Below are 14590 nucleotides of genomic sequence, written 5' to 3' on the forward strand. Positions count from 1 at the left end.
GTCTCTATGGGGGTGCCACAGGGTTCAATTCTTGGGCCGACTCTTTTCTCTGTGTATATCAATGACGTCGCTCTTGCTGCTGGTGACTCTCAGATCCACCTCTCACGAGACGACACCATTTTGTATACATCTGGCCCTTCATTGGACACTGTGTTAACAAACCTCCAAACGAGCTTCAATTCCATACAACACTCCTTCAGTAGCCTCCAACTGCTCTTAAACACTAGTAAAACTAAATGCATGCTCTTCAACCGAACGCTGCTTGCACCCGCCCACCCGACTAGAATCACTACACTCGCCGGGTCTGACCTAGAGTATGTGGACAACTACAAATATCTAGGTGTCTGGTTAGACTGTAAACTCTCCTTCCAGACTCACATTAAGAATCTCCAATCCAAAGTTAAATCTAGAATCGGTTTCCTATTTCGCAACAAAGCCTCCCTTCACTCATGCTGCCAAACATGCCCTCGTGAAACTGACTATCCTACCGATCCTTGACTTCGGCGATGTCATTTACAAAATAGCCTCCAACACTCTACTCAGCAAATTGGATGTAGTCTATCACAGTGCCATCCGTTTTGTCTCCAAAGCCCCATATAATACCCACCACTGTGACCTGTACGCTCTTGTTGGCTGGTCCTCACTACATATTCGTCGCCAAACCCACTGGCTCCAGGCCATCTATAAATCACTGCTAGGCAAATCCCCGCCTTATCTTAGCTCATTGGTCACCATAGCAACACCCACCCGTAGTCTGCGCTCCAGCGGGTATATCTCACTGGTCATCCCCAAAGCCAACACCTCCTTTGGCCGCAATTCCTTCCAGTTCTCTGCTGCCAATGACTGGAACAAATTGCAAAATCTCTGAAGCTGGAGACACTTATCTCCCTCACTAACTTTAAGCATCAGTTGTCAGAGCACCTTACCGATCACTGCACCTGTACACAGCCCATCTGAAATTAGCCCCGCCCAACTACCTCATCCCTATATTGTTATTTATTTTGCTCATTTGTACCCCCAGTATCTCTATTTGCACATCATCTCTTGCACATCTATCATTCCAGTGTTAATACTAATTGTAATTATTTTGCACTATAGCCTATTTTATTGCCTTACCTCCATAACTTGCTAAATTTGCACACACTGTATATATATGTATTTCTGTTGTATTTTTTGACTTTGTTTTGTTTTACCCCATATGTAACTCTGTGTTGTTGTTTTTATCGCACTGCTTTGCTTTATCTTGGCCAGGTCGCAGTTGTAAATGAGAACTTCTTCTCAACTGGTTTACCTGGTTAAATAAAGGTGAAATAAAATTTAAAAAAATTGTAGCCAGGGATTTTAACAAAGCAAATTTGAGGGCTAGGCTGCCGAAGTTCTATTAACATATCGACTGTTGTACTCGCACTGCCAAAATCCTCGACCATTACAATTCAAACTTCCGGGATGGTTATGAGGTCCTCCCCCGCCCTCCTTTCGGCAAATCTGACCACGACTCCATTTTGCTTCTTCCTTCCTATAGGCAGAAACTCAAACAGGAAGTACCCGTGCTAAGGACTATTCAACGCAGGTCTGACCAATCGGAATCCACACTTCAAGATTGTTTTGATCACGCGGACTGGGATGTGTTCCGGGTAGCTTCCAAAAATAATTTAGACGTATACACTGAAACGGTGACTGAGTTTATCAAGAAGTGTATAGGTGATGTTGTGCCCACTGTGACTATTAAAATCTACCCTAACCAGAAACCGTGGATAGATGGCAGCATTCGCGCAAATCTGAAAGCGCGAACCACCGCATTCAACCATAGAAAGGTGACTGGGAATATGGCAGAATACAAACAGCGTAGCTACTCACTACGCAAGGCAATTAAACTGGCAAAACATCAGTATAGAGACAAAGTGCAGTCGCAATTCAACGGCTCAGACACGAGATGTATGTGGCAGGGTCTACAGACAATCACGGACTACAAAAGGAAAATCAGCCACGTCGCCGACACCGACGTCTCGCTTCCAGACAAGCTAAACACCTTCTTCGCCCGCTTTGAAGATAACACAGTACCACTGTCGAAGCCCACCACCAAGGACTGTGGCCTCTCCTTCTCCATGGCTGACGTGATTAAGACATTTAAGCATGTTAATCCCCGCAAGGCTGTCGGCCCAGACGGCATCCCTAGCCGCGTCCTCAGAGCATGCGCAGACCAGCTGGCTGGTGTGTTTATGGACATATTAAATCTCTCCCTTTCCCAGTCTGCTGTTCCCACATGCTTCAAGATGGCCACCATTGTTCCTGTACCCAAGAAAGCAAAGGTAACTGAACTAAATGACTATCGCCCTGTAGCACTCACCTCTGTGATCATGAAGTGCTTTGAGAGACTAGTCAAGGATCATATCACCTCTACCTTACCTGTCACCCTAGACCCACTTCAATGTGCTTACCACCCCAACAGATCCACAGACGATGCAATCGCCATCACACTGCACACTGAATACCTATGTAAGAATGCTGTTCATTGACTATAGCTCAGCATTCAACACCATAGTAGCCTCTAAGCTCATCATTAAGCTCGAGGCCCTGGGTCTGAACCCCGCCCTTTGCAACTGGGTCCTGGACTTCCTGACAGGCCGCCCCCAGGTGGTGAAGGTAGAAAACAACATCTCCACTTCGCTGATCCTCAACACTGGGGCCCCACAAAGGTGCGTGCTCAGCCCCCTCCTGTACTCCCTGTTCACCCATGACTGCGTGGCCATGCACGCCTCCAACTCAATCATCAAGTTTGCAAACGACACAACAGTAGTAGGCTTGATTACCAACAATGACGAGACCGCCTACAGGGAGGATAAGAGGGCTCTGGGAGTGTGGTGCCAGGAAAATAACCTCTCACTTAACATCAACAAAATAAAGGAGATAATCGTGGACTTCAGGAAACAGCAGAGGGTGCACCCCCCTATCCACATCGACGGGACCACAGTGGAAAAGGTGGAAAGCTTCAAGTTCCTTGGCGTACACATCACAGACAAACTGAAATGGTCCACCCACGCAGACAGTGTGGTGAAGAAGGCGCAACAGAGCCTCTTCAACCTCAGGAGGCTGAAGAAATTCGGCTTAGCACCTAAAACCCTCACAAACTTTTACAGATGCACAATTGAGAGCATTCTGTCGGGCTGTATCACCACCTGATACGGCAACTGCACCGCCCACAACCGCAGGGCTCTCTAGAGGGTGGTGTGGTCTGCCGAACGCATTACCGGGGGCAAACTACCCACCCTCCAAGACACATACAGCACCCGATATCACAGGAAGGCCAAAAAGATAATCAAGGACATCAACCACCCGAGCCACTGCCTGTTCACCCCGCTATCATCCAGAAGGCGAGGTCAGTACAGGTGCATCAAAGCTGGGACCGAGAGAATGAAAAACAGCTTCTATCTCAAGGCCATCAGACTGTTAAATAGCCATCACTAGCACATTAGAGGCTGCTGCTGCCTATTGAAATCACTGGCCACTTTAAGAAATGGAACACTAGTCACTTTAATGGTGGTCCTCTGTAGCTCAATTGGTAGAGCATGGCGCTTGTAATGTCAGGATAGTGGGTTCGATCCCCGGGACCACCCATACGTAAAAATGTATGCACACATGACTGTAAATCGCTTTGGATTAAAGCGTCTGCTAAATGGCATATTATTATTAATGTTTACAATACTTGCACTACTCATCTCATATGTATATACTGCATTCTATTCTATAATATTCTACTGTATCTTAGTCCATGCCGCTCTGTCATTGCTTGTCCATATATGTATATATTCTTAAATCCCATTCCTTACTAGTTTTGTTTGTATTGGGTATATGTTGTGAAATTGTTAGATATTACTTGTTAGATATTACTGCACTCTCGGAGCTAGAAGAACAAGCATTTCACTACACCCGCTAGAACATCTGCTAAACGCGTGTATGTGACAAATAACATTTGATTTGATTAGATTAGAGTTGATTGGTGTCACCTTGTTAGTCAGTATGTGTTACACCTGTGCTGTCTTGTCCATCTTGTTAGTCAAAGGTGTTTCACTTGTGCTGTCCCAGGTGATATTTAAGAGTGGCTGGCCCAGTGCTCCAGTTGTCTTGAGAGATGTGGAGGGTCATCACCTTTAGTTGGCGTTCCCGATATGATTTCTAGAAAAACATTGCTTTGTCTGATCTTCCCTTTTTTCGTTTTGCTCAACTTTTTGGTTAGCTTCCTGTCTAAGTTTGGTGTGGGTTTTAATTTAGTTTGCCTGTTCTTGGGCAAATTTAGTGGCTGCTCATGGTGGGTGTCTTTTAGTTTCCAGTTGTTGTTGTTAGTCAACTTTCAGTGGACACCCCCATGAGTGTCTTTCAGAACCCCTCATAAAACCCCACCTGTTTCATTCACGTTGTCGTCAGTGACTCTTAGTTAGTTCCCCCTTCTGTTTGAGCGACATTATTTGGTTTTCTTGCTGGGGAAAGTAACAAAATGGGAGCTCATCAGGGATCTTGTTTCCCATGAGTATAGTAGTCACTCTAGTCACCTACTCTGAAGCTCTGCTGTGCCCAGATATTTGCAAGTTCAAAATACACTTTTGTGGTAGAGTTTCTGTCACTGACATCCACCTTGAGCAGGTATAAGATTGGTGGAATCATATTGAAAGTTGCATAAACATTAAGTTGGAAGCATTTGTGGAAAACCCTACATGGGAGATGCTAGATAAATGAATGAAGGCAAATCTGCCCATCATTGCAAAGCATTATGACATCAAAGTGGCATCTGGTGATCCAAAAGCAGTAGCCAAATTGTTGATCGGTACTGTTTTGGTGGAGGAGGAAATCGTCTCCGCGAGAGAGGCTGATGAAAAGGGTGCTAAGGACCTCTGTAGCTCAGCTGGTAGAGCACGGCGCTTGTAACGCCAAGGTAGTGGGTTCGATCCCCGGGACCACCCATACACAAAAATGTATGCACGCATGACTGTAAGTCGCTTTGGATAAAAGCGTCTGCTAAATGGCATATTATTATTATAAGGGTAGTAGAGTACATCCCGTAAACGTGCAAATAAGGGAGTTAGAACTAAAGGCAAAGTTGGAGCAACAAATTAGAGCTTGAACAACAGAAATTAGAGTAGGAGCACCGGGAAAGCCAAGATGAGTGTGCAGCCAAACAACAAGAACGAGAACGTGCAGCCAGACAAGAACAAGATGAACATGCACATGCCATTCAATTAAGAGCGATGGATCTGAAAGCGATCCGAATTCAGTCAGGCCATCCTGCACCCTCAACAGAGTTTGATCTTGGTCAGAACAGCCAGCTTGTACCGCCTTTCAATGAAAAGGAGGTGGATGTATATTGTTTGGGTCACTGCTCCTCAAGTGTTCTTGTGGGAAAAGCTCAGAAAGTGTATGTCGCTTTCTCTTGACCAGAGTTCAGACTATGACACTGTTAAAGCTGCTGTCCTTCGGGCTTATGAGTGGGCTTACGAGGTGGTCCCAGAGGCATACAGACAACAGTTCTGTAAATTACGAAAGACAGAATCAAAAGCCAAGTTGAGTTCGCAAGGGAACAAGCATTTCTTTTTGATCGGTGGTGTGGTTCTCAAAAGGTCAAGGACCTTGAGGATTTAAAGACACTCATACTTCTCGAGCAGTTCAAGAATTGCCTTCATGAAAGGGTTGCTACCAAGATTTATGAGGATCTCATTCTTGAGAAAGCTACAGTTCTTGTAGATGAGTTTGTGTTGACACAAAACTACCTTCACAAACAAAGCACCCAGTAGTTATCCTTACGCAAAAAGCAATCCAGAGAAGTCACCTGCTACAAGGTTTCAGTTTTTCTACAGTGCCCAAAGATACAGTGGGGAAAAAAAGTATTTAGTCAGCCACCAATTGTGCAGGTTCTCCCACTTAAAAAGATGAGAGAGGCCTGTAATTTTCATCATAGGTACACGTCAACTATGCTGATGGAAGGAGGTTTTCACTCAAAATCTCACGATACATGGCCCCATTCATTCTTTACTTTACACGGATCAGTCGTCCTGGTCCCTTTGCAGAAAAACAGCCCCAAAGCCTGTTGTTTCCACCCCCATGCTTCACAGTAGGTATGGTGTTCTTTGGATGCAATTCAGCATTCTTTGTCCTCCAAACACGACGAGTTGAGTTTTTACCAAAAACGTCTATTTTGGTTTCATCTGACATTCTTCTGGATCATCCAAATGCACTCTAGCAAACTTCAGACGGGCCTGGCCATGTACTGGCTTAAGCAGGGGGACACGTCTGGCACTGCAGGATTTGAGTCCCTGGCGGCGTAGTGTGTTACTGATTGTAGGCTTTGTTACTTTGGTCCCAGCTCTCTGCAGGTCATTCACTAGGTCCCCCCGTGTGGTTCTGGGATTTTTGCTCACTGTTCTTGTGATCATTTTGACCCCACGGGGTGAGATCTTGCGTGGAGCCCCAGATCGAGGGAGATTATCAGTGGTCTTGTATGTCTTCCATTTCCTAATAATTGCTCCCACAGTTGATTTCTTCAAACCAAGCTGCTTACCTATTGCAGATTCAGTCTTCCCAGCCTGGTGCAGGTCTACAAGTTTGTTTCTGGTGTCCTTTGACAGCTCTTTGGTCTTGGCCATAGTGGAGTTTGGAGTGTGACTGTTTGAGGTTGTGGACAGGTGTCTTTTATACTGATAACAAGTTCAAACAGGTGCCATTAATACAGGAAACGAGTGGAGGACAGAGGAGCCTCTTAAATAAGAAGTTACAGGTCTGTGAGAGCCAGAAATCTTGCTTGTTTGTAGGTGACCAAATACTTATTTTCCACCATAATTTGCAAATAAATTCATAAAAAATCCTACAATGTGATTTTCAGGATTTTTTTCCCTCAATTTGTCTGTCATAGTTGACGTGTACCTATGATGAAAATTACAGGCCTCTCATCTTTTTAAGTGGGAGAACTTGCACAATTGGTGGCTGACTAAATACTTTTTTTCCCCACTGTAAAGCTCAGCAGAATGCCATGATTGCTCTTAGTTTGAAGATTTAATGTGGAGACAGGTGTTTTGTACAACAGCCTTCTGCGTTCTCTTTTTGATTCCCTCCGCATTTGCAATCAAATGTCCGAATTTTCACCTCATACTCCACTTCCACTGGGCATTCAACTGATTCAAAAACTCTTCAACTTCTTCCATGACAACGCTAGCCATGTTTCCATTAACATGCCCAGTGATTTTTGTTGTTGTTGACATTTACAAAGTTTGCATAGAAAATAGATGCGACAATTACCTGCTAGGGTGCGTTTCCATTTAACAATCTTGTCGATGAAAACAGCTGGATGAAATGAGCTCAGTGCGGATGTTGCCTGTAATCCATGGTTTCTGGTTGGGGTATGTACGTACGGTCACTGTGGGGACGACGTCATCAATGCACTTATTGATGAAGCCAGTGACTGATGTGGTGTACTCCTCAATACCATCGTAAGAATCCCGGAACATTTTCTAGTCTGTGCTAGCATCTTCGTCATCTGACCACTTCCTTATTAACCGAGTCACTGGTGCTTCCTGCTTTAGTTTTTGCTTATAAGCAGGAATCAGGAGGATAGAATTATGGTCAGATTTGCCAAATGGCGGTCAAGGGAGAGCTTTGTATGCATCTCTGTGTGTCGAGTAAAGGTGATCCTAGAGTTTTTTTTTTCCCTCTGGTTGCACATGTGACATGCTGGTAGAAATTAGTTAAACAGATTTAAGTTTGCCTGCATTAAAGTCCCCGGCCATTAGGAACACCACTTCTGGATGAGCATTTTCTTGTTTGCTTATGGCCTTATACAGCTCATTGAGTGCGGTCTTAGTGCCAGCATCTGTTTGTGGTGGTAAATAGACGGCTACGAAAAATATAGATGAAAACTCTCTTGGTAGATGGTGTGGTCTACAGTTTATCATGAGGTACACTACCTCAGGCAAGCAATACCTCGAGACCTCCTTAATATTAGACATCGTGCACCAGCTGTCATTGACAAATAGACACACACCCCCACCCTTTGTCTTACCAGACGTAGCTGTTCTGTCCTGCCGATGCACGGAAAACCCAGCCAACTGAATATTATCTCTGTCGTCGTTCAGCCACTACTCGGTGAAACATAAGATATTACAGTTTTTAATGTCCCGTTGGTAGGATAGTCTAGAGCGGAGATCATCCAGTTTATTTTCCAGTGATTGCACGTTGGCCAATAGAACGGATGGTAGAGGCGGGTTACCCACTCGCTGACAAATTCTCACAAGGCACCCCGATCTCCGCCCCCTGAATTTCCATCTGTTCTATACGCGAATGACAGGGATTTGGGCCTGGTCTCGGAGAAGCAGTAGATCCTTTGCGCCGGACTCATTAAATATAACATCTTATTAGTCATGCATCCAGGTTGAGGCTTGCTATCAGCAGGAACATGGAGCACTTCGTGCCAGGAAGTCATGATATTATATTTTCCTTTACATTGCATTATACAATTTCAAGAGCTAATACTACATTCATATAAGAAGTGGAGAAGCCCTATCTATGCACCATAATACGGTCTACTCCTGGACTAACTCCCTGTCAGAGAGACTGTGATAAGAGGGTTAGGCGGGAGGCCCTGGGCCAGTGATAGGTCAAGGGTGAGGGCTCTCTCTTTCAAGTACACTCACTACCTCTATCCGTCTCTCTCTAGGTGATACAGAGACAGACTGGTCCAAGGACCTCCAGAGCCTTCTGCCCAACTACCTGCGATCTCTCCAGAGCACAGAGATGTAAGCTCCACTCATAATAGTATACTTGATGCACTATGTAAACCTCATTCACTATGGCAGTCTGCTTGTGTGATGCTAGCATCCAACTCATGCTCTCTCCTACCTGTAAAAGTCTCCCAGACTTTTATCAAAACTAACATGTATCCATCCCCCTTTCTTCTAGGTGAGTCTACTGGGCAATGGAACTCTAGAGAAGCACATCAACAAACCTGCCACCCTGTCACCCCTAGCCGCAGACTTTCAATGGCCACATTTTGGGGGTGACCAAATGCAATAGTTTTGTATAAACAACTTATTTTTTGTTGTTGTTGTAAGATTACAAAACAAACTTTTTCATAGCATGTTTGTCTTCACATTTTTCACTAACTTCTGTGATAACTTAAACATCCAGACAAATACACTTAGAGCTTATAATTTAAAAGGTCTAAAATAAATGCAAGTCTCATGTCCAGATTGAATTAATTTTTATTAATTTATATCATACAGGTGTCTCAACTAAAATATATAAGATTAAAGAATGGGATAAAGTGAATATACTGTAAGTCGGTGCTTGTGTCCGTAGCAGTTTTTATGAATTTGAGTGGTTACATACAATACATGTTGACAGAATGGCTGCGAGACAGAGAGACTGTTGCTGTACTCCCAGGTAAGGCCCTTGTTTCTGGAACCACTGAAGACCCCAGTAGTCAGTCAGGAAGCTTGAAGATGTGTGTCAGCATGCAGTGGCCTAATAGGGAGATGACAAATGCATTATGTACCTTTCATCACCAAAGCCATGTTCACTGCATATGTTGATGAACAATTCAACCATTTTATTAGTGTCATTGAAATGGAAATTCACATACAAATATTTGGTTCATAAGCATTGACTGTAATACCTCTAGGGTCCTGTGGTGAAAGACTGCTGTGCAAGATATTGGGCAACAGCTTTCTTCCCGGGCCCTTATTCACAAAGCGTCTTCAGAGTAGGAATAGTGATCTAGTACCAGCTCCCACTTGTCAATGTGATCTTTCATTGTGATATAAAAGGCAAAACTGATCCTAAAATCAGTAATTCCTACTCTGAGATGCTTTGTGAATACGGGCCCTGGTCTGTCTGCATGCCGCTTTCTAGTGATTAAACTCCCTCTTCATCTGAAATGCAACAACACTGAAAACATGAATAAGAATTAGCCAGTCAGTCAGTAACTTAGTTAACTAATGGCCTATTAAGCCAAATTATACCAACTCAACAACCTATCAAGAGGGGTATTTTTCTTGGCAACTTTTTCAGTCACCAGTGAATCAATAAACAGGCAGGGGAACGAAGTAGTTTGACAAAAAGTGTTCACAATAGTCAGTCAGTATTATAGCTAGCAAATATATTGTTGTTGTTTTCTAGAAACCTAGCTACAGTCCACTTAGCTAGCTAAGGTGGTGAACTCAGACGGATGGTGGGCGTTAGGTAACATTAGCTAACTTTCCCCAAGCAGTTTCAATCTAGTTAGCTAGCAAATGGCATTTTTTATCAACTTTATCAATCAGATGGATAGCTTAGCAAATACAGCTATTCGTTTTCCCCTCATTTCTAAAGCTGCCTGATACAGCTTGCCAGTTGCTAGTGAAGTAGTTGCCAGCTAGCAATGTCAAGTTCATGCCTTTTACCAACAAAAAGCATGTACACGCATAAAAGAGACACTTACCTTCAAGCAGATAATTTTAGTTTTATTCTAGGACTTCTAGGAGTAATAGCTACTTCTTTGTAGAACCGGTGTCTTCACCATATGTCAGCTCCAGAGTCTTCACCTGAACGAACGTCGCAGGCAAAATCACAGGCTGGGGCATTGCTTACTAGCGTACGTGCTTCACCCAAAAAAATCTTTAGCAGGGGATTTCATTCATTATAATTGTTTTGCTATCTACAAGGGTTGCAAATTTCACTTGCAAAATGGCCTTTAAGCATTACGAAACTTCTATTCGATCAAATAAACCTCACGTAGCAAATAATCCATTCATTTTTTGTTGACCAAAATCAACACCATCTCCATACAGAGAGTTGTGCCTCTCTCTTTCTCTTCCTCTCTGGTTGTATCAATAGTTTCTGCATTTGGCTTCCATGTTTTAAAAGCATTCAAAAATGAGGTGGGTAGGTACGCGGTGACATCGCCTTCAAAATGATTTGGCAATTATAATTTGTTGCAATAAAAAAAGTTGGATAAAAGAAAAATCCACCCCTGTCGCACGAATAAAAACGTTGTCGATCTTTAAAAAAAGGGTCCTATATCTGCCGTTTCCATTACATGTCGCAAATACTTTTTTTGGTGACATTGCTTTTGTCTAATAAACCTGGGTCAATGGAAACCATCACTAGGCAGGTTTCCATTGACCAAGGTATATTCGACAAAAGCATTTTCACAAAAAAGTGAAAGTGCAGCTTTTGAGATTGGACAGTGAAAATTCTATGTGTTGTTCTTGACCCCCGGTTCACACTAGCTATTTTGGCACAGTGTTTCTTGGGCTAGCCTCGAAAAGTCGGTGCTAACCCTGCTCCGGAGCAGTGCCAGCTAGCCCTGGGCTGAGGTTGGTGCTAGCTCACTTTAGAATGAGCAAGTGTGAACACTCGCTTAGCCCCGGGCTAAGGCAGTGTGAACGCGCCTCTTTGAGTTCCAACATATAGCTATCTATAGTAGCCTAGGTTTGTCCTCAACCACTTATCATGACTGGTTGCTGCCTGGCTGGTGCAGGCGGTGAGCTGTTTGTGTTGTTGAGTTGCTGAGCAACCAGGTTGCTGTCCCGGTTTTAGAACTCAGATTCGGCTGAAAATATGTTAACATTGTCAGATGCTACAAAAAGGTAACACATCGTTGGTTCTTAATGGACAGAAATGAGCATGTGAGAGTGATAAATTATACATTTAATAACTGTTGCACCTACAAATTTAGTAAATCTGACATTTTTTTAAATCAAATGGTCCCTTTATGGACGCTATAGTCTCGTTTTAATCCGACGTCTAGAATTTGAGCTAGGTAGGTGCAGAAAATACTCTGAAAATTAAATAGCTAAAGATCCTGTTTTCCGGTATGTGGTTCTCTGTAATGGCCGGACGGCTCATGACAAGAGGCGGGGAGTGTGTTGTGTACCTCCAATCAAGTTTATTTGTGAATCGAGATTGGTGTCATATTGGCTAAAATACTGTATGATGGTAAGGAGATTTTAATTTAACACTGAGCTTCAACCAATGCCATTAATAAACCATTTAAATTGCCTAATATTACAAAGAGTCAATTAATGCAAACAGTTAAAGGAATATACTTACTGTGGGTTCTTAAGCTTCTGTAGCAAAAACACTTCTGTCCGTTGATAAAGCACGTTTACGTTTTCATGTGTCTGTTCCTGACACTCTTGACAATCCTTTTATAAGTATATGCACCAGCTCTGTCTGGGAGGTCGGTATCCCACCACAATGGCGAGAAACCTCCCTATAAGTAATTGCTCTGCATGTTAAGAGTGTAAAGAAATACCCAGTCAACAATACAAGTTCCTTAATCCTTAAATTCCTTAATCCATGAGAAAATTGTGTATGCATTATATAAACATATTGTAATGACCCAGCTGGGACATAAAGTAAAAGAGAGACGGGCACAAGGTGTACAGGCAGAACATCGGTTTATTCCTGAATGGGCTATTGTTCAGGCCACAGCCCACGCCGCTAAACCTCGAACATACACAAATATAACATGTCAAGTCAAGGGTCCCGGACAGAAGAGAGAGAGATGAGACCGTAACCCCTATTTAAGCATTCCAAAACCCCGCGGGATTACCCATCATACCCCCCAACCTTTCCATCTGTCCTGGCATATTTAACCCCTGCTAGCACCCATGAGAACGATAACACACCCACGAACACAGAACACAATACCGGGTCGTTACAATATTTAAACTAATTTCAGCTAAACCACCCCTCACCCTAGAATTATTGCTTTAGATTAATTATCTATCTCCATTAGGAACAGTTTATTTATTTATTTATATCCATGAAAATTGCATAAACCAAAACAGGTAGCAGTTGTAACCTAAGTAGGGCCAATCTAACAATGTGTACCTGGCTGTACTTACATGTAGCCTAGGCAATCATGTACTGTAAATACATAGGCCTAGTGTTTTGGAAACTTGATAAAGTGGGACCCTTTTTTCCTCAGGATAACTTTTTGCACATTAATTGCACCACAAAGTGTGGAACTTTCTAAGAAAAGGTAATCAAAATGTTTTATTAAGACCCGCCCCTTTCTTAAATTATATTGGTTAGAATGCTAGCGAACTGGCCCTTTTCATTCTGCTATTGGAAGGAAATGTTATTTCAAGGCTCAGCATGGAAACTCGATATTTACAGTGATACTTTCGCATTGTATAGATGGGTTAGCTGATAATGTTGTGAAAACGATGTGCGCGCTTCCATGGGGCAGATGTCAGCGTGTTGTTGTGATTCTGGATGGCCAGATTGCTAGCAAGAATGATAAGAAACTGCCATATGGGGAAGCGTAAGTAGCTCATTTCATCTTGTTCTTGATACCATGTCTTGTTTTGAGGTATTTTGACTGATTTCATTAAAATGCTTAAAAATGCTTAAACTCACTAGCTAGCTAACCAACAACTGTAACGACGTATTTGAGAGACAACAAGTGCTCATTGTGCACATTTATTTGTTTTCAATAAACATTGGAGATGAAATATAGCTTGCATGTTGTCAACAATCTAAGCCAACCCTGTCTGTTTTGCCCCATAGTTGTGCACGAGTTGGTTTTGTTGCTTAGCAACCAACATGTCTATGGTCGCACTATATGACCGAAAATAAAGTTAATGTCACACATTTGTTGTGTCCGGTACACCAACAGCTGTCAGCTGAAGGTACATGAGGACTTTATAAACAGAGTGAGCTAAACTAATGGTGGTAAGAACCTGTTCTGTATAAAATGTATTTTACCCTGTGTGAATTTGTTAACTGCTGTTGCTGTAAAGAAGTAATCTTCATTTGGACCATTGGACCATCTCTGTGAGGAAAAAATGAATGTTGCGCAATTGTGATTTTCAGTAACGTTTGTGACCATGACATGAGGTAGTGTGTTTAGCATAATTCCTCAGATAACCGGTTTCTGCATTACCAAAACAAGTAATTCCCTGCAGTTTATTCTAGCCTAGGCCTACTTTTTGCCTTATTATTATGATCATGTGGGCAGATAAAGCCAACTACTACACCAAATATGGCTTGAACACACTCTTTCATTGTAGGAAAGAAATTATATGCTAATATTAAATCCATAGTTGGTTTGTTACTAGCTTACTAAACTCAACTCCACGATTTACAATGGAGTTGTGCTGAAATCTGTAGTTTTTGATACAAACGTTATTTTATGTGACGTCGGAGCTCCAGTCCACCGACACTGGTCGCCGCTCAACTCCATCGTAAATCGTGGAGTTGAGTTTAGTCGGCATGTTTGTTACTTGTCACCATCCTTGTTTATATAGTGGTTATTCATTACCTAAGGCCCAGGGATGAGAGTTTATTGGCAGTAAACATAGGCCTACATGCAGCAGCTGAGCTGTAATGTACAGGGCGACTGCACTTGTCTTCTTCTTCTATGGTATAATGGCGGTCCACAAACAAACGTTTAATGTGCATGCTGCCATCTACTCTGCTCTGTATCTACATCTTGAAATAGTACATTTTCTTCTTCACAAGTAAAATTAATTGGCTGATCCCTCCTGATGACCCAGCTGTCACGACTCCAAGAGTCATCAGGTCATGCCAACCGAACATCACGAGGGATCAGCCAATGAAG

At 42.9% G+C, this 14590-nt stretch overlaps 1 protein-coding gene across 1 annotated transcript in view; it reads right to left on the bottom strand.

Moving 5' to 3' along the window:
* Nucleotides 1-12415, bottom strand: part of LOC121575374 (alkaline phosphatase-like) — a 28667-nt gene extending 16252 nt beyond the window's left edge. The window contains exon 1 of the mRNA XM_041888436.1: nucleotides 12070-12415. The gene's annotated coding sequence lies outside the window, so the exon portion shown is untranslated. The remainder of the gene's footprint in view (nucleotides 1-12069) is intronic.
* Between the last annotated feature and the right edge of the window lie 2175 nt (nucleotides 12416-14590).

Source organism: Coregonus clupeaformis, chromosome 10, assembly GCF_020615455.1.
Source record: "Coregonus clupeaformis isolate EN_2021a chromosome 10, ASM2061545v1, whole genome shotgun sequence".
NCBI lineage: Eukaryota > Metazoa > Chordata > Actinopteri > Salmoniformes > Salmonidae > Coregonus > Coregonus clupeaformis.